Source organism: Lissotriton vulgaris, chromosome 3_1 (assembly GCF_964263255.1).
Source record: "Lissotriton vulgaris chromosome 3_1, aLisVul1.2, whole genome shotgun sequence".
Taxonomy (NCBI): Eukaryota; Metazoa; Chordata; class Amphibia; order Caudata; family Salamandridae; genus Lissotriton; species Lissotriton vulgaris.
The window spans coordinates 1167973806-1168001118 of record NC_141689.1 but is presented as its reverse complement, the minus strand read 5'-3'; positions in this window follow the sequence as shown (position 1 = coordinate 1168001118).

The window sequence follows — 27313 nt, the reverse complement described above, 5'->3', positions numbered from 1 at the left end:
ACCAGTATCTAAATAATTGAATAAATAAAGAATTGATCTCAACTTAAGAGCCTTCTTTCACTTTTTCTTCAGAAAACTATTAGCTATTGTTGAATTGAATACAATATGATTATTATCCAGACTATTTAAGCAATATGTTGAATATATGAAGGGTGCAGGGCCATCTTTTGTGAATTACACTCAAGATAGACCTGTTTTGGTAATGACGGTGGAAGTGATTTCTGGGCCTGGACTCTGTCTCCACCCAGGAAACCTATTAAACCAACACATTTCTCAAAATTAGACTAAAAGGGAAGTCCGGGTTGATGTAACGTGTATAGATTTTCTAAGTAAGAATGCCCTGCAATCCTTCAAGTTTGACTAACATCATGTATTTTCCACACAGTTCTCTAAGGGAAAGTTCTAACATCTGTGCATATTCACAAAAGTCCTCCCAAGTGGATGTCCACATTTCTCCCAATAAAAATGGTGGGTGGGTCTAGCACCCAAGACATTAAAGATCCAAAACCTCCAGTTGGCAACATCAAATTTTCAACATCAAAATCAACCCATTTTGGCAATGTGGGCAATGATAATTTTTGGGCCCAGGTTCAGCCACCCACCAGTGAAACCTACGTTTTCTGAACCAGAATGCCCAACAAACCTCAAACTTCATCTTAAATCACATATATACCTCATATTTTTGTGGTTAAAAATAACGGAATGTGTGTGGAGCCACAAAATTCCTACCAGCCAGCCCTCTTCACTAGTACAGATAAAAATAGTACCTTACTTATCTGGCTTGGCCTATAGTCCCATTTTAGCAATTATTAGAAATTGGCTCTTTTTACAGGATCGCGTCCGAACTTTTTTCCTTCCTCCTCCTACTTTTAGCTGAATTCCATTTTTTTTTTTTTTTTTTTTAAACCTTTATTTATGAAATGCACGTTACACAGTGTCTGCCTACAACCCCTCAGGGCCGGCCGCTATGACACATATTGAAAGAATAAAGCAGGATAGTACACAGTAGAGACGATCACTGAGCACACATTATAGTGTGGTGCACAAAACAATACTTAAAGGATATCAAAGGTTTAATTTTATGATTTTGTCGAAATAAAACAACAAACACAAACACATGGCATTATACTGGCAAGGGTCATAAGGGGGGGGGTAAAAGGGAAGGAGTACATATATGAAAAAACAAATCTGACGTGGGGGGGTGACCATGGAGGAAGAAAGGATATAGGTAATATAGGAAACAAAAACGGAACGCCTATCATGGGGAGGAGGGGATAGGAACGTCATAATCGAGTGGAGGGGTACAAATTTCACCACAGTACGAATTCCACTGTGCCCAAACCCTGGACCATTTTCTGGGGCGACCCCGTGCCTCGTACACCGTCTTTTCTCGAAACATGCACCAGTCCATGTTGTCTTTCCAGGCACTGAGCCGTGGTGGCCTGGCGGAGCCCCAGAGCTGAGCTATGTCCCTCTTGGCAACCATGTTGCCCAGAGTGACCCAGAACGTCTGAGCAGCAGTACAGTCCGTAGGCTCACACACATTGAGCAGGCAGCGCTGTGCCTCAGGAAGGAGGGGGACTCCAGTGACACGTCCCATCACATCATGCACCCTGGACCAGAAGGCCGAGACAACCAGGCATTCCCATAGGACATGAAGAAAGGTACCATCCATACCACACCCACGCCTACACCGTCCATCCGTCGCAAGCCCCATTCGCACCAGCCGCACACCAGTTACATACACACGGTGGAGGATCTTTAGTTGAACAAAACGCAGTCGAGCTGGAATAGCTACTTCCTTAGGGGAAGAAACAGCCGACTGCCAATCCTCATCGTCTAATTCAAGCCCGTCCGCCGTCCAGGAAGCACGAAGTTTCCCCAGCTGGTCAGCCCTGTTGTTAATGAGCTTCTTATATATTAAGGAAATCGTACTATCGGGGACGTGGCCGTCCAGGATACGATCCTCCAATGGGGAGGATTGTGGAATATCAGTTCCAGGGGGAAAGGCTGAGGACAAGGCATGCTGAACCTGCATATACCGAAAATACTCCCTATCATCAAGCTGATATTCCAGTTTTAGGGCTTCAAAGGACTTCACAGTGCCCCTGGCCCAAAGATCCTCCACCTTACTGATCCCAATCATGTCCCACCTGTCAAACCCTTTCGTCTGCCAAAGGTTGCCCAATCGATCAGAGTCGTACAGCGGGGTCATACGCGTCAGCTTGCCACTCCAGCCCGTAGCCACAGTCGCATCCCTCCAGGCCCGCACCGCACACTTCGTAGGACCCGTAAGGAGACGGATTGGTGACTTCGAGTATAAAGCCCTATTGAAGTTGCCACCGGGCAGTAAAAATGTATCCAGGGCAAAGGCAGGAGCGGGTTCCGATGAATACGTTACGTGGTTAATGGCGCTCAGGTGCGAGGCCCAGTAGTATCGTTTGATATCTGGCAAAGCAATACCGCCGTCGTACCAGGGAAGGGTGAGCTTAGACAGCGCGATACGGGCACGTCCGTCCCAGATCAATTGCCGCTGTAGACTTTCGATCTCGCGGAAGTAGCGTGCGGGGACCGGGTCGAAGAAATTCTGCAACGCATAGAGAAATCGAGGGAGCGGCATCATTTTGAAGAGCGCCGCTCGGCCCAGCGGAGACAAGGGCAATTCACGCCATCGCCTCACATCCTGTTTAAGACGACGGAGCGGAGCATAAAGATTCCGTTCATAACGCACCGCAGAAACCGTGGAGACATAGATCCCCAAATACTTGAAACCGTCATCCGCCACCAGAATTGGAAACCTACGGGGCAGCGGCGGCAGCACCCCCGCTATGACATAAACACAGGATTTGGTCCAATTGATGACCAATCCGGAATTCTTGCCAAAGGATGTAAGGACGTCGAAGAGCACGTTCAAGAACTTTTGGGGGGAAGTAAAATAAAGGAGGATGTCGTCGGCATACAGTGAGACGCGATCTTCCAGATCTGACGCCCACCGGATCCCTTTAATCAAGGGTTCCCACCGGAGCCACGCCCCAAGGGGTTCAAGCGCCAGCGCAAACAGAAGCGGGGAAAGCGGACATCCCTGACGGGTGCCGCGTCCCAATGGGAAGGGGTCAGAGCTTCTGCAATTCACCACGACCTGGGCCAGCGGTTGTTCATAAAGAAGCCTCACCCACGCAATAAAGTTAGGGCCAAAGCCGAATTTGGAGAGGGCTGCCCAAAGATAAGGCCATTCAATGGTGTCAAAAGCCATCGTAGCGTCCAGGGAGGCCACCACAGCAGGCTCCGTGAGAGTTGCGGCTCTCGCGAGAACACCATGAAGCCTACGCAGATTAAGGGCCGTGTTCCTATGTGGTATGAAGCCGGATTGATCCGGATGAATCAGGTCACAGATCACCGTCAACAACCGATTGGCCAGAACCTTGGCAAGGATTTTAGGTTCCGCGTTCAGCAGGGAAATGGGGCGATAGGAAGTACAGCGATCACGAGGTTTGCCATCCTTATAAATGACCACTATAGTGGCTAGGCGTTGTTCAAGCGGAAGGACTCCAACCTCGAACGCGTCTAGAAACATGGTCCGCAAATGAGCGGCCATCTTGTCTGGCCGAAGTTTGTAAAGCTCGATAGGCAGACCATTGGGCCCCATCGCCTTACCCGAGCGCAAGGATCTGATAGCGAGGGCAATCTCATCCACCGTAAAGGGAGCCTCCAGAGCCAGACCCTCCTCCTCCGAGACACAAGGAAGAGCTATATCACGCAACAGTAAACGGGAATCAGCCTCATCACGATCACTCACCGGGGTGTAAACCTTCCGGAAATGATCAACAAAACAGTCAACAATCTCACCGGGGTCAGACACACATTCACCAGACTCACGGACAATGACGGGCACCACACGATTCGCTCTTTAAGCCTTATCCAGCCACACAAGGAGTTTGCTAGCCTTGTCACCCACATCATACAGCCGGCCCAACTGATTAGCTCGCATCAACTTAGCAGCATCCGTCACACAAGCTTTGTAATCCGCCTGTTTCAACTCCAGAGTATGTAAAAGCGCAGGCGTGTCATCCCCACCCAGCTCACTTTCAAGTGCTGTAATTTCAGTCTCAAGGGCCACCACGGCCTCCCTCTTAGCTCTCCGTTCAGCAGCAATGAGAGACAGTGCGGATCCCCGTATGACCGTTTTAAAGGCCTCCCAGAGAACCGTAGGGGAGGTCACCGAACCCACATTTTCATCGAAATAACAATCAATAGCCTTCACCAAATCTGAGCGGAGCCGGGGGTTCCGAAAGTGCCAGGGGGAAACAGGGGGAACTCTGTTACCAGAAAGACCACCCACCGAGACCTCAATCAGCAAGGGGGAATGATCCGAGATACCCCGGGGGAGATGACGAACTTCCCGCACCAAGGATAGGGTAGAAGCCAGCATAAAGAAGTAGTCTATCCGAGAAAGGCTGCCATGCGCACCAGAGTGGAAGGTATACTGCGTCTGGGAGGGGTGCAGCGAACGCCAAACATCCACCAGACCAAAAGTTTCAGCCATATCAGTGAGCCACATCTGGGACTGCGGCAGAACTCTAGGGGGCAATCGATCACATTCGCCAGACATCACAGAGTTAAAATCCCCACCCATGATCAACAAACCATCGGGGAGACCAAGAAGAGTCTTGCCAAGATCGGCATACGTGGTCGCCTATAGCCCCGGGGGGATATAAACAGCTACTAACACAATTGGCTTCCCTTCCCATCTCCCCGAGACGGCAGCATATCGTCCCCGATCATCTAGGATAACATCATCAATCTCAAGGGCCAGGGAGGATTTAACCATTATACCCACTCCCCGGGAGCCGGACATGAAACCAGCGTGGGCGGCCAATCGGTAGCCCCAACGGTCAAGAGCTTTACAGGCATTACCAATCAAGTGGGTTTCTTGAAGGAACACAACATCAGGGGCATGACGCCTTATAAATTGTAACACAATGCCACGTTTAATCCTGTCACCCAAACCATTGACGTTCCAAGAAAGAACCTTCATCTCACCCCCCCCCCCATCCCAGGAAGAACGACCCAACCCAACCCCCTCCCGTAACCACAGATCCAGAATGCTTGCAATCAGTAATATACCATGAAAAAAGAGAAACAACAAGGAACACACAACACAACCAAGTCCCCACAACCACCCCCCAACCAGGAACCCATTACAACGCCCCCCACCCTGCACCCCTGCTGACTAAAGAGCCACCCCAAACTGCAGTGTGCCTGTCGCCCCATCTGATCTACACAAAGAAACCCCCGAGGAGGAAGGGAGAAACCACCCGTACCTGCACCACCACGGACACAATCATAAAGCATACAATATGAGTTACTCTGCAAAGTTCACAGTCTCAAGCCGGACCTCTGGGGCCCCAAGTTAAACCTGGGCCGTCGCACCACCTTCCGCGCCTCCGGGGCCTCCGCTCTCGGTGTCATCTTTTGGTAACGAGTCCAACCAGTCACTAGCACGATCAGGCTGATCGAAGAAATAGGCACGTTCCCTGTATTCAATCCGCAGGCGAGCAGGAAACAGCATTGCGTATTTCAGTCCCAAATCCCTCAGGCGACGCTTTACTCCAAGGAAACCAGAACATTGCCGTTGCACTTGGGGAGTGAAATCAGGATAAATCGAGACAGAGTTATTATCGTACTTCAACGGGCCGTGTTTACGAGCGGCCTGAAGGATGGCGTCTCTGTCCCGAAAGTGAAACAGCCTAGCAATGATAGGCCTCGGGGGCCCCCCGGCTTCACCTGACCACCTGGGAAGCGATAGGCACGCTCGACCGCAAAAAACTTGCTGAGGCCTGCGGGAGCGAGTTTAGCGACAATGAGTTCCTCGACCAGTAGATCGATCAAGGCAGCACCATTGTCCTCCGGCACTCCGACCAAGCGTATGTTGTTCCGCCGGGCCCTATTATCGTAGTCCTCCATGCGTTTGAGCAAAAGGTCGTGTGAGGAACGCAAATTCCCTATCTCAGACTGTGCCTCCGCCATGTCCATCACCAAACTCGATGCCTTTAAGTCCAATGCCTTGACCCTCTCGTTCGTCTTGGCCAAATCGGCACAAATAAGAGTAACATCCACCGCCACCGTGTCTATCTTGGACACGATGGCCTCGTATTGTTGACTCATATCGGCCTTGAGGCCTGCAATGGCGGCCAACAGGTCCTGAAGGGACACCTCTGAGGAAGACGACATGTCTGTCTTCGGGTCCTCCAAGCCACGACTGGCGGCGCCGGGGGAACCCCTCGGTTGGGTATAGCGCTCGATCATGTTGGACTGGATCGACCCCCCGCGAGTATTGGTCTTCCTGCGCTTCTCCGCATCGGGTTTCGTCGCCATGATGTATGCAGCGCCGGCCAGGGACACCCGGGCGCCGCTGAATGGTGACAAGTCTTGAACCCCAAAAGTCAATATTGCAAGAAATTGTCACGGGCCACCTAGCCGGCACCGAGAGAGAAAGCGTTCTCAGTGAGAGCAGCAGGCCAGGATGAAGTAGCAGGTCCCAAGGAGTCAAAGACGAGAGGGCTGGAAATCGAAAGTGAAAGTGGCACACCACCGGTGGAGCAGATGTCAGGCAGCCGTTGTTGTTGCATTACAGCCCGGCCATACTAGACAGCAGGACCCCGGTCACGTCGGGGGTTAGGCCAGAAAGTTGGAGACAATGTAAAAATGGTCCCCGAGGTCCGATCTCGGCCAAAAAAGGATCGACGGTATCAGTGAGAGTAGCACTTCAAAGCCCGTCGAAGTGACCAGGATAATCACAGGATAAATCAAGAAGGGCGGCGCGGGTCTCAGGAGCTCTCTGCTCACGCGACCATCTTGCCCGCGTAGCTCCTCCCGCTGAATTCCATTTTATTGTCCTCAGGACTTTGAACACTTTACCACTGCTAACGAGTGATAATGCACATGTGCTCTCTTTCCTAAACATGGTAATATTGGTTCATATCCAAAAGTCCCTAGTAATGTGCACTACATGTGTTTAGGGCCTATAAATTAAATGGTATTAGTGGGCATGCACCACTGATTGTGCCACCCACATAGGTAGCCCTCTCACCATGTTTCAGGCTTGCCATTACAGAAACTGTGTGTACAGTTTACCCTGCCGCTTCAACCTGGCACAATAAACCTTTTGCCAGGGCCAAACCTTCCCTTTGTATGTATAAGTCATCCCTAAAGCAGGCCCCAGACAACCCAGATGACAGGGTGCAATGTACTTAAAAGGCCAGACATGTACTTTTAAGTCGGTAGTAAAAACTATTAAATTTGTTTATCATTACTGGGAGACCTATATGTTCTATAGGGTAACATTGGGATTACTTTATTACACTTTATAAGAGTAGTGTCCAAATGGGACAATATATTTCTGATTCGAGTTTGGGGTCTCTGGAATCACAATTTATAATCCAAACTTATGGTGATGTTTGATTTTAAACTGCAGTTTTGAAAATGGCACTTTAGAAATTTGGCATTTTCTAACTTCAAATATTTGCCCTCCGCAGGCCTCTGATCATGTACCTGGGATGAGATGTGTATTTCCCCCAGACAGTCACACACAATGGGAGCTTAGCAGTGAATTGATGGGCCATCTTGGCAGGGTGGGAGAGAGGAGCTGACCCAGCTTCTCTTACACCAGAATATGCAGTGCCCTGTCTCCATACCTTCTGTATTGAGTATGGAGCCATGACAGGGCCTATGTGCACTTCAAAGACAAGCTTTCAAATCTCTCCCGCTTCTATGGCAACACTGGGTATAAGTGCCGGATTGCAGAGATCACCTCTTCTGTATACTATCGGACATATGGATAGTCTGCCAAGAAGATGGTCTTCTGTGCTGCTGAAGGACTGCCACTCTGTTGGACTGCTGCTCTGGAAGAACTGCTACCCTGATGTACTGACCTGCTGTCCTTCTTACCAGGATGAGAAGGACTAGACCTGAATCACTTGATCCCAGAATCTAGAGTAGCTCCAAGGGCTAGTTTGCTGGCCTCCTGATCTGAAGCCTCAGGGACATAACAGGCTTCCAACTACCTTGCATTGGCATCCACATCTGTGATTCTACCCTGCCAAGTGGTGCCACCCTAGTTCTGGACCCTTGGAAGTTGAATAAAGGTTCATACCAGTAGTACTGACACATGTTCTCTGCTGAACGGTGCATCCTCAAGCTGAACCGGCTCATCTTCCTGGCTGAGAGGTGCACTCTCAAACATAACTGATGAATTGCAGCTTGTAGGAGAGTAGGGTCCGCTATCCTATGGTCACCCCCATTTTTGCTTTTTGCTTCACTGGTTTTCGACTTAATGTGGCTGTGGGCCTGCTAATCAGACCCACAGCCTGCTGTTCTCTCTCTAAATTCACAGACATGTACTATAGGTACATACCCGATTTGGTACTGGACACCTTTTCAGCCCCTATACAGTGCACTATAGGTGCCAAGGGCATAGGTGCATCCAAGGCCTACCAGGGGCTGCAGCATATCTTTTGCCACCCCTGGCTGGTTCTTAAATTGACACAACTGGCTGATCACTCAGCTGGGGCAAGGTGGTGTAATCACCCCTTGCTTAGATATAGTATACCTATATCTAAACCTATATCTGGACACATATAAACCTATAAGTCACTCCTATGGAAGGCCTTATCAATCCTGGAGGCAGAGTGCTTGGTTTTACGTGAGATGGTGCTCTAGAACGAGCTGAGCCTGTCTGCAGCTGTCAGGAACAACCCCCTTAGCTGTTCAGGGATAATGCCATACCAGATACTCTTAAGTGCATTATAATCCATCGCGGTTATGTGCTAACTTTGGTTTGGCTTTATCAAAACATGTTGTGTAAGGTGTCATACGATTTGGAATACTATCCCCTCGCCAGTCCTGGTGACGGGGATAGCATTCCACCCCTCTAGAGGGAGAAGACATGTTACTTTGTTAAAACGCGGTTAATTCTAACCAGAGCCTCAGCATCACAAAATGGATGCTGCTGCCACCGACACAAGTCTGACCACCTGCTGCTGACCGAAACTTGGCAGAGGAGGCCTGGAAAAAGGGTTTACTGTCGCAGGGAGGTGCTACACCTCCCCAGACAGGAGATAGTGTATTGGGGCAGGGTGGGTTGAATGAAACCAGACACTGCCTGGGGAGCACAAGGCTTCCCCTTGCATAATCCGGTCAAACCGGTTCTGGGACTCTCCAGCACCAGTCCCAGCGCGACCCTGGAGAAAGGGAAAGGGGTGTAACCACCCCCTTCCTGGGTCCCACCCATAGGAGGGACCTTACAGGTAAACCAGCCCACTAGATTGGTATAAGAGTGGGAGCAGTGCTAGTGCACACAGATTATCCTGACTGAAACTGATGAAACAAAACTCTGGACCCTTCGACATCCTACTCGACGTAGAAGACTGAAGAATCTCCCTTGTGGTCAAGGAGTGACCACCCTGTGCAAACAGGCACCATCCAGCACCTCACTGTTTGCTTTGTTGCAGTTCCTGCCGGATCTCGAGCGACAGAGATCAACAAGACTCAGCGTTCCTGCCTTCTTATAGCCCGATCCACAGTTCCAGTGAATCTGAGACCCGTGGAGGTGACCTGAAGCGTGGGGCTGGCCATCTTGGAAAAACCACAAGGCACTGACCGTACAGCTCCCGGGGCTCCCTAGATGCTGTGCATTGGGGGTCTGAGAAGCCCCAGCCTTGAGCAGCTTTTGCACCAAAGCTACCCCCTCCACACTCACCGAGTGCTGCGTGGGGCCCTTCTGCATTTTGCTGCTCAACGTGTTGGTCCGGTCACTTGCCCGTTGGCTAGCGGCCCCAGTACCAAAGAACCTTTGAATTTGCTCTGCCAGTCCGGTTGCTCTGGACTGGCCCTCGCTCCCCTGAAAAGGAACACCCGCTCTGACCTTCCTGGTCCGAGTAAGAAGCGATCTTTGAATCCTGTGTGGATTGCGCTTGCCAAGGTCTGTTTACTCCAATCCGGAAGCTGACACTGCCGACAGCGAGAACCTTTGTGGGACACCTTGTGATCCACTCCTGGACATCCTCGGTGCCCCAGAGTCCACGTGGCAGCGGAGACAAGCTTCTTGACAACCACCTGATTGCGCCCGACATTGCCTGGTTCCTTCCTGGTTCCACCCTGGTCACTGCTGAGTGACCCAGACTCTGTCCCCTCTGCTTTCAGGTACCCTTCAGCTTCGATCCACCCTTGGATCGCACCGGACACTTCTCTTCTGGCCGCCTGCAGCATCATCATCTCCAGGCTCCATAGATCCACATGATGAAAGCCGACACAACTTTGCACCTGTGCACCAGCTTCCTGTGGGTGAGGTAACTCTTGAACGCCAGTGCTCCTGTATTGATATACACCTCTAGTGTCTAGGTCTAAAGTTTTGTCCTTCTAGGTCTGTCAGAAGACTCTTAAAACAGTAACTCGATAACTTTTACGCACCATTGACTTTGCATTGGTGCATGTGTGTGCTTTCAGCACTGCACCCGAATCCCGCGGGCTTTTCCCGACTTCAGCATTGCTAGTCCCAATTGCTCCCAGCGATTCCCCAGGCCCTAGGCCTGACCACTGTTTGATTAGTGATACTTATACCACTTTTTTAATATATGGTTTGAGTGGCCCCTGGGCCTCATCCATAATTGTGCAACTTTTATATGTTTAACTGTGCTTTGGTTTAAACGCTTGTGCCTCTGCACTCATAAAGAGTACAGAGGATTATTCTAGTAATAAATACATATTTTTTTATAATATATAACTTGTGTGGTGTCCATTCATTTGATATTACAGGATTGTGATTGGTAAAACAGCTTGCTTTACATGCCCTCTTGAGTTAAGCCTTTAAGGCTGCTTAGTCCATGCTACCCTTAGGATAGCTTGTCTATAAGGTTGACTTACAACCATCACCATAAGGGATTGTTTGGACTGATACAAGGTGTCTCCAGAATTGGAGACATCATATATCAGGCCAACTTCTCACACTGCTGTTTTTGTTGTTTTGGTGTCAAATAATTTATTAGAATTTAATCTTTTTTCTAAATTGGTTTGGGATTGTTCTTGTGTTGTGCTTTCATTTTATTTAGGCCTGGGTCGAGTTGGTGGAGTTACGCTATGCGTTCACAGTGATTTTCAGTGCCGGGTGTTTTTCTGCACTGTGCAATCATTGTGAAAGGCACTATGCACAGCGCAAGCGGAAGCAGCTTCCTTTCTTCCTCTTGAGTGGATTTTTTTAGTCGAGCAGCAGCTTTCTCTATGCGAATGGATAGTTTCCCAATGCGAGCGCTCGTGGTCAGTCATAATGAGAAATTGGAACGCCCGTGTTGAGAAATCTCGCCGAGAGGTTGATTTTCCATGCTTGCGCTCGCCAACTTGACATTGACGATCGCGGAAGAGGGAAAATCTCACTGGGAGGTGGATATTCCTCGCTCGCGCTTGCCAACTTGATGTTGACGAGCGCAAGCGAGGAAAAAAACTCGGCAAGTTTTTGGGAACTCCGCAAGCTCCTCATAACGCGGAGTGTGGAAAACTTAGCAAAATCGGTGAGCAGAGCGTAGTTCACCGCCCAGGGTTATTTTATTCCTGTTTGTGCACTGCATACCCCCGAAAAGTGATTGTGGCTGTTGCTTAGCAAGGAATCACATCCAGGCCAACCAACAACCCAATATCTCACAGTGATTTGGGTTACAACCATATTTAGACCCTCCTCAGCAACCACCCGGGAAATCCACTAAGAAGAGACATTTCTGGAAAATTGTCACCCAGTGGAGTCCAGGGTGGAGTCACATATGTGGATCCCACTACGTTTTCATATGAAGCATGCCTTGCAATCATGTAATGTTTAGCTTAAATTATGCATTTTCCTCACATTTCTTTCAGAGAAAGTTCAAGAATCTGCGAGGATCTACCAAATTATTACTACTGTGGGGCGATTCTGATCCGGTAAGATTACCGTCCATACAATTCGAATCTGGAGCCGTCTCCGTACGACTCGTACACACGCCGTATGACCCGACGAGTACGATCCGGACAGCGGTATCAGGACGCGAGTCGTATGGTCCACGTCAGGTAAGGGCAATTCGTACGGAAAAGCGCACAATCACATACACACCATACGGCGCGTACCCCCCATGATCGCAGGGTTACGGCGCGTACCCCTGCGATCATGGAGGGTACGCGCCGTACACCCAGCGAACATGGGGTATGCGCCGTACACCCAGCATACATGGGGTACGGTGCGTACCTCATGTACGCTGGATGTACGGTGCGTACCCCCCATGATTGCAGGGGTACGCGCCATACCCCTGCGATCATGGGGGGTATGCCCCATACCCGGGGGGGCGTTCCGTACCAGTTTCGTCGTGAACTCTGCTTTTACGGCTGTTTTTACCTCCCATAGAAAAAGGGTCGTACGGTGCGTACCCGACACGTATCGTACTTGCTGGGTCGTATAAACCAGCTGCGAACCGTACAGATGTCGCGTACAGCGGGTTCCGATTGAGACTCATACGGAGATTAGAGTCGTATGGTCTCTGTATGATTTGTACGGAGCCCAGCTCCTGGTACGAATCGTACTTCGTCGTACGTACGGGGGACGTTGCAGGGTACGATTCGTACGGGAAAAACGCTCCGAACGGCTATTCGGAGAGCTTTTTACCGGATCGGAATCGGCCCCCTAGTGTTCTCACACAGCTCTGGAATAAAACATACTTATTTATGTGCTTGGCTTGCGATTGTGAAAAGAATGGATACAAACTTTGACCATATGTAGCTAACATTGTTTTTGCATGGTCCCTGGTTTGGAGCACAGTGGATTAAAGCAAAATTGTATGATTTCTTAGGAAAGTGTAATCTAGAAAAAAATATTTTAAAAGTGCAATATCGAATCGGGAATGTTGAGGTACAAGAGTGTTAGGTTTTTAAGAATTTTGCAATGGATGCAGCTACTAGGTAAATATTAATTTATGGTTTAATTAAACATTGCATACTATCATGCACTGGGCTTGCAATCATATATGTGTCTCTGTGCTGATACTGCCATAGAACACATGAAACTGATTAGTTATTAGGAAAAGAAATGTTCTCCCTATTTTCCAATTTACTTGAATCAATCGGCTGAGCAGGTGCTACCCTTGTAATAAAAATGCATACTTTGTGCAAGTTTTTGGGCGCATTCTTATTCGCACAACGACCTGGAGACCTGAGGGAACTCTGCCAATATCCCTGGCGATTTCTAACCAACGAAGGAGGGCTGCTTACAGCGTGAACTGAGGGAGCGGGACGGCGAGTCCCAGGCGGCAGTGTGCTAAGCTGATCCAGCGCACCGGGGACTCTTCCCGCCTCCCCTCCACTCATCCCACTACTTAATTAATTCCCCTATGCGCCCAGCGCGATGCGCCCGTGCGAAGCCCGGGCAAAGGGCGGGTCGTTTGAGGCCGTTCGAGAATGGTCGAGACCGGGACCGGGCCAGCCCCCTTGTCTTGACTGGCAAAGATTGGAACTAATTTATTGGGCGGGGATGACCACGAGGGAGACAAGGAGCAAAAGCACCTTGGCAGCAGCAGGATCTGCCAAAGGTACGTTGGAAAATTATTTTGCTAAAGCTGGGTCACAACTGATCGAGGAAATTACGGTCTTAGAGAGGCGCATTTCACAAGAATTAGACTGGGCGAGGAGATCTTCTATGGGCCCCTTGGCACAGGCCAAGTCCCATGCCAACAGAGCTGATCATATACTGAACATTGAAAACATTGAGCCCAACAGTGAGACATCAGGTGTTGGTGATTCCCCCGCGAACCCAGATACATTAAATTCGACCTAATTTAGCAGTGCAAAGGACCTCAGCGAATATGTTGACTTGAGCATGTTAAATCTGCCACCGTTCCAACTCCACCCCATTCCACCGTAGCCCTCGCCCCGATGTCAACACCAACAAAGGAATAGTGAATAATCAATTGCAGGGGGCAAGGGAAGGAGCTATTCCCAAAAGGAAAAGAGAAGTCCAAAACAAGGGGGAAAAGGAAGGCAAAAATTCCCAAGCTTAACCCCACCTCCGAGGTTAATAGACCAGGCCTAACCTTCACAAAGAACAGGCCCATTGACACAATCGAGGCAACATCATCCGAGATAACGCTTGTAGAGGCAACAGAACACAACAACATGAACCCCCTTGACACCTCTAGTGAGGATATTACGCTTGCAGACATAGGCACTCTTATGAGGTCCCTACTAAGCCCTTTAGAAGCACGGTTAATTAAGTTGGAAGCCAGGCTAGTGTCCATAGATAAATCGACGGTGCAGCTAGCCGATAGCTTAAAAGCAGACAGTGGGGGTGGCAGAGGGGGCGCAGAATCAAAGAATAAGAGGGATGTCCCAGCTACCACCAAAATGGACAATAGGGTAGTCCCTGCTGTACAAAAGGCTAAACCAATCCCCCACAAAGCATGATCCAGCAATCTAAGGCCAAGGTAGCCACTTCCAATCAACCCACAAACCAACAAGTATTGCATTCCCCCCCCAAACTAAGCCTAACCAGACTAAAGACAATACCCATGTTTCCAACGAGCCCCAGAAACCATCAGTATCGAGAGTCGAGGCACCTGGGATTCCTAAGAAATTCAGAGCAGTGTACTTGCCTCCGGAGGCGAGACCTTACACAGTAATTCTAGCAGGAGTTCCTGAGCTGAAAACCACCTTTAAGGAATCCACTGCCTCTTTAAAGAATAAGGTGGTTAGTTGGCTATCTATGTATAGACCTCTCCCGCAAGGTATAACCAGCGAAGTTCTTATGGTTAGAAGGGTGCCATGGGTAGGCCGTTCAAAGAAAACCATCTATGGAGATTGTGTCCTGATTAACTTTAGAGATCCCAGGACCGTCTCCTATATCTGTGGATGGCTCCCCGATGACCAAGGGAGCAACATCAAGTCCCTACCCCTCTCCTTCTTCTACCCCCGTCAAACTGCAAAAGGGACGTCGAGAGATGGGGTAGCTTCCCAGAGAGGGGGGGGCGGGTGGGATCTTAGTGGGAGAAGAAATTTTAACTACCCTAGAAGCCAACACCAAGCGAATTTTACAACAAATTCGGAGGAGGGGGGTTGGGAAACTTATCATGGGAGGGGAGGCGATTGGGGGGAAGAAATAGAGGAGACTATCGTCCCAGAGTCCACCAGCCTATATACTTTCCCACATTCAACAGGTACAGCGAATTAGAAATGGTGGATTGACAGTTCAGGCGCAATGGCAAGGAGTCTTACCATTGCCACAGAGAGGGTGTGGAGACAACTGCCACACCTCTTAGATCGAAAAGCGATTCATTGATAGAGACAGAGCAGTCTGTTGAACCGTGGCACAGTAGGGAGGTTAACAAAACCGTCGCTGAGCCGCCCAGTAGCACCGGGGAACCAGGAGAAGCACTAGGAGTTTTGGCTATAACAACAACACCCCTGGGTAACTTAAACGATCACGCTCCCTCTTCCACTCCACCCTTAAACCCAAGGCCACCATTCTTGAAAATAATATCATGGAATGTGGCAGGCCTGGGAAATAAGTTGGACCAACAGGATTGGATTTCTTTTATTGAATCTAAAGACATATGTCTTTTTCAAGAAACCTGGGCGAGGGATGAGCACTCTCCCCTTGGTTTTGTGACATTTTCCATTCCTGCGAAATGGGGGGGCAGGGGACGTCCGTCTGGAGGCCTCGCAGTATGGGTGGCAACCCATCTGGGATGCCAGGCTACACGACTCCCCCTGGCCCCAGAGGACATACTATTTGTGCTGCTTGAATGGACAAACTCCCGTAGACTTGCCTTGATAAATGTATACTCCAGACCAGTAAACATATCATGAGAATCGCCTACTATTGAGGAATTGTCAGCTTTCCTTAACAAACTCCCCACGGGGATCCCATTTGTGGTGGGTGGGGATCTGAACTCACACGTTGAGCCTCTTTCAGGCCTCCTGGATGGGTCCTCCCTAGAGGACGATGCTAGATGGCTAGTTCCCCCAACGGTAGGTCCTCCCCCTAGAGCATGGACTCCACTTGCTCTACAGATTACCGCCCTGACCCTTAAACATAGACTCAGGGCGTGTAATGGTCGCACCAAATCTGATGATCCCAGCAAACATACTTTGTGGGCAGGGAGTCAAGAATAGACTATGTCCTAGTCCAACTGTCCTCGTGGTCGCATATTATTGATTTTAGGGTGTTAGCTAGAGTAGATAGTGACCATAACGCCCTAGAATTGGATTATGCTGTCCCTGGCAAGGAGGGTAGGGACCATGCTACGGTGGTGGCAAATTCAGGCCTTCTCCTTGAAAGCAATAGAAAGAGAATAAGGTGGGAAAAATTGGCTACCAGCAGAGAAAAATTATCCACCCTTTATACGAGACTCATTCCAATACTAGAAAAAGTTGGTTCCCTTAGTGTGGAACCCAGCTCACGGGAAACCCACAAATTATTGTGGCTGGCACATGAGGAACTCGTTAGGACCTTGGCGACAGACCTCTTCTCCAAGGCTCACAGTAAAGGTGCCGGCTCCCACCGCCCCACATGGTACAATGCCACATGTCGCAAGGCAAAGGGGGATCTCCTGTCTTCTATTAAGGAGGGCAAAAGCAGACTGGAGATACAGATCAGAAGACGGGAATACAAGAAACTGGTCAATAATGCTAAGATGGAATGGGATCAGGATAAATGGGAGGAACTTTCTAGCTCTTTAGCCGTTAGGGACTCCCGCAAGTTCTGGCGCATTGTCAACACGGGGTCTGAGGACCTAGCACTAGCAATAGAACCTAATATTGTACCAAGTGTATGGCAAGAACACTTTCAGTCCCTCTATACAGAGGAAAATGGGGCCAAATGTTATTCATCCCCATTCGTTGCTTACTATCAAGAGGCGGACCTCTTTACAGAAAAGGAGGTCAGAGTTGCGATTGCGGGCCTGCCATTGGGCAAAGCGCCGGGGTTGGACATTCCTCCAGGCGACCTGTTTAAACAGGAGCCTGATGTATGGGCCCCCTACCTATTGATAATGTTCAATGTGGTTTTGACGGGCATGGATGTGCCTTGCACTTGGCTGGGCGCAGAGGTTGTTCCTATATTCAAGAAGGGTTCGCCTTTGCTCCCATCCAATTATAGGCCCATCAGCCTTATAGACGTGTCTCAGAAACTTTTAGGGAGGCTTATATTAGATGGGCTTCAGAACTGGCTTGAGGAAAGTGCTACTCTGAGCCCATACCAGGCGGGTTTTAGAAAGGGGGTATCTACAACTGACCAGATATTCCGTCAAAACCTCATCTATTGGAGGACCGCACAAATCGAGGGGGGCAGCTTGTACACTGTGTTCGTGGACTTGCGAGCCGCCTTCGATTTGGTGCCAAGATCAAAATTATGGAGCGTGCTGGCAGACATAGGTGTCCCGGTAGATATTCTATCCATTCGGATGAAATTACATCAGAACAACTTTGCACGTGTCAGATGTGGCAGGAATGGGGACCTTACGGATAGAAAATGACCTGGGTAACACATAAGACCAAAGTCAACATGAAACTGGTGCAGTTAGCGGGTGGCATTTCAAGGATGGTGAAGAACTCTACATACCGCCCACTCGGTCCTGTTATCCAAATCTACAAATCACAGGCCCGGGGGGCAGTCACATACGGGGTCGAACTGTAGGGTCACACCTCAGCCCAAAAGCTGACGCTTACGGAAAACAAATTCATCAGGCAGTTGGTAGCTCTCCCCTCAAGTACGCCGTTGTTTCCTCTGAGACTGGACTTGGGCATCAGGCCACTCGCAGATGAATTGGGACTAAAGCCATTAACTTTTTGGCGACGACTGTGGAGCAGCAAAGAACTTATTAACTACAGGACTGAGCTCCAGGAGTTTTTAAATATACCAAATGTTGCCCATATCCTATGGTTAAGTTACATAAAAAGGTCACTTGAGACCCTAGGTCTATCAGAACTCTGGACTGACCCGGAAAATGCAAGCACCAGGATCTCACGTAAAGTACTGTCAAAAGTTTATTATGAACTAAAGCTCACTGTTGCCTTGGATGCCATGCCGGCGGGTTTGCTAACAAACCTATTCATTCAAAGTAAAGACTCTTATTCCTTCGAATGTGTTTTGGATGGTATGACTCCCGTGTTAACCAGGAAGCTATTTCTGCAGTGGCGGTATGGTACGCTACCTTTAAGGTCATTCACAAGTTTCTGGTCTTCGCCCCCGACTACTGAGTGCTGCCCGGCATGCGCGCATTTTCAAGAAAATGACTCACACGTGGTATTCTTTTGCAAACCCTACCGAAAAACCAGGAAATACTGGCTCATTCCCCTTCTCAAAAACATGGGCTTCAGACATTTTCTTCCAGCGTATAGGATCCTAAAGACTGATTTGTCCCCCCCCCCGATAGTGTTTGCAGTGGCAAAGTATCTAACGGCAATGTGGCACGCACGTTCACGCTTTTTGAAGGCGGACCTTTCATTTTTTTAACAAATTTTAGCTCGTCAACTGGTTTTATGTATCACTGAGGATAATCTGATTTACATTTTAGAGATCAAGTTTTATAATCATTCTTTTATTGGATTGCGCAAATTTCATATGATTGTGATGTCTGTATATCTTTTATGATCTTATTGGTCGAAATAAAGATTCCAAACTTAATAATCTTTACACTGGCTACTTACAGCCATTAAAAAAAAATAAAACACTCAAAACTTCTGTAAGCATACATATTTTAAAAGAATTTTAATCACATGCTTAATATTAATATGATAAAACAGGAACATTTAAAAGGGGCCAACACAGTGTGAACAATACTTACACAAAAGAAACAGCACAAATCTGTCCATTTGCACTATGCAATTCTAGGCACTTGAAATTATTTTTTAATCAGCTGCTATGCACAGTGATTAGAGAGCGGCATGCCCATTTAATATGTACTAGTGATTCTGGTGCTATTTTATTTTGGGTAAATAAGCCATGAAAGGTACAATATTACCATTTTTTAAAAAAATATAATAAAATGTATATTTTCATCAGCCTGGATAGCTTGACTCCAGCGGTGTGGAGAGCCTGGGACTCACGTCTGAGTATACCGAGCACACTCGGGGTGAAAATTGCAAAAAACACAGTTGATGGACAGAATGTAGAACAATGTCATACATTCACCCGAGTTCAAGGATCTGGGCCTAAATCCATCATTTTTTGCACTCCACACCACCCTGGGTTAGACACTGGCTATATGCAAATCAGCTCTGACCCTGTGCCTCATGGGAACAGTCCAGTCCGAACTACCAAGCCATGTCTTTCCCAGACCGGAATCAAGCATCCAAGGACCGGTTTCTGGCTATCAGCCTTCATCAGCCTGGATAGCTTGACTCCAGTGGTGTGGAGAGCCTGGGACTCACGTCTGAGTATACCCAGCACACTCGGAGTGAAAATTGCAAAAAACACAGTTGATGGACAGAATGTAGAACAATGTCATACATTCACCCCAGTAAATGTAAATGTATGTAAATGTATAGGCATTTATATAGCGCACTACTTACCCGTAGGGTCCCAAGGCGCTTCGACCACTGCGAAACCCTTCCTGGCTTCCCTGAGAGATGGTCCCTTAATGGGTATCTCCAGGGTGAGACCAGGCATCCCCGGCGGTCTGGTGGGGCCGTTAGTGAAGATGAGGCAAGCTAATGCCCAGAGTTGCCGAGTGTGATCGCTGATCAGAGTGGGCACCGAGGCGAGAGAATTATCGAGTCCGCTGACCCTGGTCCAGAAACCTGCCGCGCCGGGAATCGAACCCTGGTCCCGGGCCGTCCTCTGCTCTCGGGTCTGCCGCCTCTAACCAGTGAGCCACACTACTTCACAGTAGTGAAGGGATCTAGGCCTAAATCCATCGTTTTTTTGCACTACACACCACCCTGGGTTAGACACTGGCTATATGCAAATCAGCTCTGACCCTGTGCCTCATGGGAACAGTCCAGTCCGAACTACCAAGCCATGTCTTTCCCAGACTGGAATCAAGCATCCAAGGACCGGTTTCTGGCTACCAGCCTTCATCAGCCTGGATAGCTTGACTCCAGCGGTGTGGAGAGCCTGGGACTCACGTCTGAGTATACCGAGCACACTCGGGGTGAAAATTGCAAAAAACACAGTTGATGGACAGAATGTAGAACAATGTCATACATTCACCCGAGTTCAAGGATCTGGGCCTAAATCCATCATTTTTTGCACTCCACACCACCCTGGGTTAGACACTGGCTATATGCAAATCAGCTCTGACCCTGTGCCTCATGGGAACAGTCCAGTCCGAACTACCAAGCCATGTCTTTCCCAGACCGGATCAAGCATCCAAGGACCGGTTTCTGGCTATCAGCCTTCATCAGCCTGGATAGCTTGACTCCAGCGGTGTGGAGAGCCTGGGACTCACGTCTGAGTATACCGAGCACACTCGGGTTGAAAATTGCAAAAAACACAGTTGATAGACAGAATGTAGAACAATGTCATACATTCACCCCAGTACAGGGATCTAGGCCTAAATCCAGCGTTTTTTTGCACTCCACACCACCCTGGGTTAGACACTGGCTATATGCAAATCAGCTCTGACCCTGTGCCTCATGGGAACAGTCCAGTCCGAACTACCAAGCCATGTCTTTCCCAGACCGGAATCAAGCATCCAAGGACCGGTTTCTGGCTATCAGCCTTCATCAGCCTGGATAGCTTGACTCCAGTGGTGTGGAGAGCCTGGGACTCACGTCTGAGTATACCCAGCACACTTGGGGTGAAAATTGCAAAAAACACAGTTGATGGACAGAATGTCATACATTCACCCCAGTACAAGGATCAGGGCCTAAATCCATCATTTTCTGCACTTCACTACACCCTGGGTTAGGCACTGGCTATATGCAAATCAGCTCTGAAAAGAAAGCATGTGTTCGATATCTCTGGGACTAAACATCCCATCAGGAACAGGTTTGTTATGTCTCCTTTTTTCGACCAGGAACAGGTAAAAGAAGCTAGAGGTAGTATACCCATTCTGAATTTAACATAAAGTGCTTGTGTTGCAGGGTTGGTTATCATGTTCAGGTATTGCTCATATTCAGGTGCACATTTAAACATCAAGAAGGAGTCTACCAGAGTTCCTGGAGAAGCTGCAGGGAGTTTTACGCCTGAAAAAATAATTCAAGTAGGTTGTTTTCAGCATCTTCCTAGCACCGTTTGGTAGTGCAAAAGGCTGAAGCCAGAAACCTTCCAACCCTAACTTAAATAAGTAAGCTGACTGTAATCAACCGGACCTGGACACTTGAAGGTGTTGATTGCATAGACGTTTACTCAGCAGCAAACCCTGTGACACCCAAAGCCAGGCACCAGAAGCAACAGCACTCTAAACCCACTGGTCTCATTCCAATATATAGCTATCATTCTAAGACATAGCTAACATTCCTGAACATCTATTACCTAAATAAATAACACCCCCCTTTTCCTTCCTAAGAACATAATTAACATCCAAAAATACCACAACCTCAACACACGGACACCATACACAAAGGTAAGGGTAACACCAGATGAAAAATAGACAAATTCTGTGGCACATTTCCAAACCATACAGAAAATGCACAAAGAACTGCCCTGAAACAGAAGGTTTCCCACAAGTCAATTCAACTGCGCACAAAATCTCCCATTCACTTTAGCGTTCTGTGATATCTCTACACTCGTCCAGAGAAAGTCCCACAACCTTGATAAGAAGAAATAGAAATATCTCCGGCACCATCAACACACTCATTCCCACATCCCTACAATCAACATCCCTTCCTTGAAATTCCCAATCTTCCATCAACAACCAACCACTACACTGACCCTGTCCTTTACTCCTTGTTGGTGCTAGCTTTTATGTGCTTGCGTAGAATGACCTACTTTAGTGGCTAGGAGAGGGTTGCTGAAATGGAGAAGTAATGTTGGCATGCATCTTTGAACCGGCTTGTACAATTAAAATCACCTAAGCAAGTTGTGAATGGAAAAGTCATCAAAGTAATCTATGGCACCAAGTCTTGTATGGTACCACCTATTTTGTCTGATGCCCGATGGAGCTACTTGGTTTAGCTATAGGGGAGATGGGCCGTGGATTCCCTCCTTGGTCGTCACCTACCCATTCGGTCTTTAGGCAGACTTCTTTTTGTCTCTCCTTATTGTCTCTTCCATAGCTCCTATCCTCTCTCCCCTTGCCTGCTACTCTGCCTACCCCCTGTCCTTTGTGCCCTTTGGCTAAGCACTCCTTCTCCCCTTGTTGGGGAAAGATCCAATATTTATACTCTGGAGTCTCAGCGAACCCGCTGAGTGAGTCCACTGTGCCAAGGGAGCCACTCACACTTGAGGTATGGTACGGCACCCCTTGCCAAAGCACTCCCTCTCCCCTTTTTGGGGAAGGATCCAGTTTGTAGGCCTGGGAGACTCAGAGACCCCTCTGAGAGAGTCCACTGCGTAAAGGGTGCCTCTCGCAATAGAGATAGGGAAGGGATACCACTTCCCCTGGGATCACAGCTTACTGGAATTGGACGTTGCCTTGACTCGTCTACCGGTTTGTGTCCCCGTCACTTTTCCCCTCCTCTCCCTATGCTGTGTCTCTCCCCCACCCCTCCTCTTTGCCGCCTTCATTATCTGTCTAATTCCCCTACTCCAAACCCCCTCACCTGAATCTCTCACCTTGCTTTCTTTTCCCCTTATGCATTTTTGCTTATTGCTTATCTCGAACTTACAAGTAACTATGTTGCCATGCTCTAAGAACTGTGTAACCTTTGTAACGATTTAACCTGTAACTATGATTCGATGCTCATGAAAAGCTCTCTGATACCTCCAAGTCTAGCCAGCGCTATATAAAACTTTTAAAATAAATAAATAAATAAATAAATACATAAATAAATAAATAGCCAATTTCTGATGTGTACAAGCCAGGGATATTCCTAGATGGTGGCCATCTAGTATAATTCTGATAAAATCCCTGTAGGGAGCTAGATTATCATTTGTCCAGAGTCTTAGTCAATATTGGATAGGTCTCAACACAGCAATGTCAGAAATCAATCTTAGATTTAAGTCGAATCTAATAGGCAGGGTAGGTGCCCTGGTTGGGAGACTCAACAAAGTCTTAATAAAGGCATTATCAGCTTTTTCAATGGTGTTAAGATTAGAGTGCCCCCATAAATCTGTCCCATACATAGCTCCCCCACAGGGTTGAATCATGTATATGTCCAGCGGAGGGAAGATAGCAAAAGTGGGTGAACCATTGCCAAATCTTAAAATGTACCCAATTCTTTGCAATCCCAGTCACACACCACACATTTGGTTAAAATAAAATTGATGTAGGATTCAATAGTTTTGGCCAGAAAGGGGAGAAGGGAGATGGGACAAATGTTTTCTGGTTTAGAAACATCCGGAGAATTGTTTTCAGCAGAGGGATAACTTTGGCATGGTTCCATTGGGTGGGTACCAACACCATTGACAGAGGCAAGTATTTCACCTCACAACATATAGGTAGGCAGTGTTCTTGAAATTTCTGGAACTGGTCAGGTTTGAGTGGGTCATCCATTTGGCTAGGTTGGTCATGGCGTTGCAGAAGTGTTTTTTTTCGGTTGGAGGGGTCCTCGGTAAGTAAGAGGATCAGTTCAGTGTCTCTGCATAGGAGATTATGCTGAGTCCATGGAATCTGACAACATCTGTGAGGGGGGTCATGTAGATGTTGAAAAGGGTGGGGCTGATGAATGATCCATGTGATTCACTGCATATGATGTCTTTGGATGTGTTGTGAATGGAGGCTGTAGGATGTTAATTGAGCATCCACTTGAGAGTGTTTGGCTGTATGCTATGTTGTAGAATCTGAAGATGAGGGTTAAGTGGCAGAATGTGTTGAACTTAACATAGGTTGACCCGCAAGGAGAGGTGAGCAATACCAATATGCAGCATTCGGATGTAATGTGTAGGTAACACTGAGCTCATGTATTATGTATGAACAATAGATATACAGTGAGCCAGCCACCTTTCTCATCCTTTCAGCAAAGGGGCCTCCTGGTGCACTACTAGTTGGGGGGTTGAAGTCCTCTTCAATGCTCAGTATCGTTGGGGGCCAACAATCTCTATTGTTGTCACAAGTAAGTCTTCCACAGTGAGATTGCTGAGAAGTTATTGGAGGCCCGACCCCTTTCTCAACCACTCTGCAAATGGAACTCCTGGTACACTAGTGGTTGGGGGATGTAGTCCCCTTGGCTGTTGAGAGTCATTGGGGCCAAGAACCCCTACCATTGCCACAAGTAAGTCCCCCACAGCAGGATTACCAAGACCAGGGGTGAGAGTGCGAGTAAACACTTCTCCACTGGTAGGAGTGCAGAGAGGCAACACTCTGCAAACTTAGCTGGTGGAGCAGAGTGTACGATCCACCTCTACATAGGACTAGGGTTGGTTGTCCATTTTCCACTCTATCAACAGTCCCAAATTCACATCCTAGAGGTCCATGCGGAGTCTCAGTGGAATAGTAGAACATGCCGGTCACAGAAGTCTTAAACCAGCCTTTGTTAAACTGCCTATACTTCATAATTTTAGGCCTCCGAGGGTGGTCATTCTCTCAGTGCTGCTGTGGAAGCAACCAGAAGGAGTCCCAGACAAGGAACAAGGCTGTGCATAACGCATTTGGCGCAAGGTTCGGTCTTGAACACAGGCACCTAAGTTGTTCATATTTGGTGTCAGACCTCTGTGTTCATGTGCCTTTTCCTGAAGTCCCACTTCTCTTCCCTTTCTTTTTACATGCATATGTCTTTCCTACAGTTACACACATTGATACACTGTAATTGCAGGTTATTTGACATGCACACCTCTAAAACATGAATCCTCATCATGAAATGTCACCAAGCTAGATAGCCATTGACTGCTCTCAAGCAATATGTTAGTTACAGCCAAAACACCCACCCCAACCCCACCCTAAGTGCTTTGTCAAGGAGAAAGACTGCCAAGTCTATTGGCCACGCTGCCCTCCAAGTATTTCTCAAGGTGTAGAGTGCGCCGTTCCTCGGGGAGAGGAACAAATGCATGTGTGTTCTGCCCAGGGAATGCCTCCCATGCCTGTGCACTTTAGGCTTTCCTTTCCATTAGGGCATGTCTCCCAGCTCTCTTCAACATCATGTTTTCCAACCTGAGTTCTTGCATGCTGTGGCCTATAAAATCAGGGCTTTCTCGATTACTGACAGCTAAAGCTGTTAATGTTCTTACTGAGGGAATCCTTTGCAGTCCTCCTCGAATTTGAGTAGTTGCAGGCAGATCCCAAAGATGATGGTGAGAGATGACTGATGGTGTGGTGTGAAGCTTCGCTACTGCGAGGTTAAAGTGGATTGGTTGATATTCAAAATCTGGATTTGTGAATGGCTGTGAGAATGAACCAATAGTTGAGGCCCAAAGAAGAGTATAATGGAAAAGATGTATAGTGGACCAGTGTACCTCCGCACTCTTAATATTCTTTTATCTATTCTTATACAGTAAACATGTCACTTTATCTTAGTCTCAATATGGCCACTCACAGGAAATATCAGTCTTCTTTCTAATTTCCAATTGTCATTGCTTCACTTAACAATGTGAAATCCTGCCTCAATAATTTATGAATGTCAATCAAGCTTGATCAAATATACAACATTGATATGATTGGCAAATGTAGGTTCCATTTTCAAGGCCTCCTTGATGACAGAAGATAATGGCAGCCAACACATGTTTTGTTACTTTCTGTAACTTCATCAAGGCTTCAGTCCGTAATGACGGCTATGCAATTTGTGCAAAAAGAACGCTTGTAATACGAGGTGCCCGGGGTCGAGGAAGTCGTTAGAATGATCCACATAAGGCACAGTTGATCCTGGGAGGGTTCCAAAGAGAGTATATCCAGACTCCTATAGTCAATACGTAGTCACTGACCACTGTTGTATGGTAGTTTTTAGAGCTTATGTAGGAAGAAATTGTCTCTGTTTGAACAATAAAGTTTATTTTGGACAGCACTAGCTCAATTCGCCAAATGCGTGAACATGGGCTGTAATATGTCCCTTTTAAAGGTGATCCCGGCGTATGTCACTCCACCTGACCCTGTCCCGCAAAAATGAGTATTGACGATACTCATTTTAGCAGGACACCACCACCTAGGGGCTTTGAAAATAGAGGGAGGGGGGCTGTGCGGCCCCCTCCTGGAGGGCTTGATGGCCCTGGGGTCCGTCATCACCCAGGGCCAGGTCCCGCAATATCCCGGGGTGTACACCCCTGTGACATTGCCGTTTGCTATGACAGGCGGGAGAATTGCATCCACCCTGTGATAGCACACCCTGGTTTGTTTTGTTGAAGTTTACGCCTTCTCTGACCTGGTGTAAAGTCAGACTACAACCTGCAACATGAAAGGGAACCCAGCCCACATCCAGGCCTGAACAACAAAAGATGCAATTGAGCCAACGATCATGCAACTCGGACCCCCAACTGTGCCCGACACCCCCCGCCACCAGTCCCTTGTCCACCATCACCCCTGACCGCCGACAAACAAATGTGACAGCAACCTTCCGAAATCTGGAAAGTAACAAATCGGCTGATGTTGCACGAATATAATAAAAAAGATGCATGTGAGGTTGGACAAATGAGAATCACAGTCATCTATGAATTTACATATAAAACATTTTAGTGAGCGAGAAAGAGTGAGAGTGAGAGAGAGATAGAGGAAGAGAGAGAGAGAGAAAGAGTGTGAGAGAGAAAGGAAGAACAAGAAAGGGAGAGTGAGTGCCAACACTGTGGACAAGATACTCCCAGCTCACCTTTCGGCAACCAGTGTGTCTCCAACCACATGCTGGGACATAGTACAGCCCTCAAGCTCACTTATCTGAAACATAGTATAGAATCAGTAATCGCAGAGTATATACAACTGCACACGCCTAAATCGCTGTGCCGCCCCTGCACACCCAGGCTGCTACACCACATCCACTCCCACCGCCCAGAGGTGTCTGTCCACCCCTGGGCACCCAGGCTGCTGCAACCCATCCACTCCCACCGCCCAGAGGTGTCTGCCCGCTCCTGCGCACCCAGGCTGCTGCACACAATCCACTCCCACCACCCAGAGGTGACTGCCTGCCGCTGCACAAACTAGCCTCTCTGCTAACCTTCCGCTACTTGCGTGTGCTCCAGAGGGCCCACCAAGTGCTGAAGCAACCTCCACAGACGTAGCAGAATTCCATGGCACAGGCCCCCAGCGCATCTGCTGCACTGCGCTGAGGATTCATGTCTGTACAGCCAGCT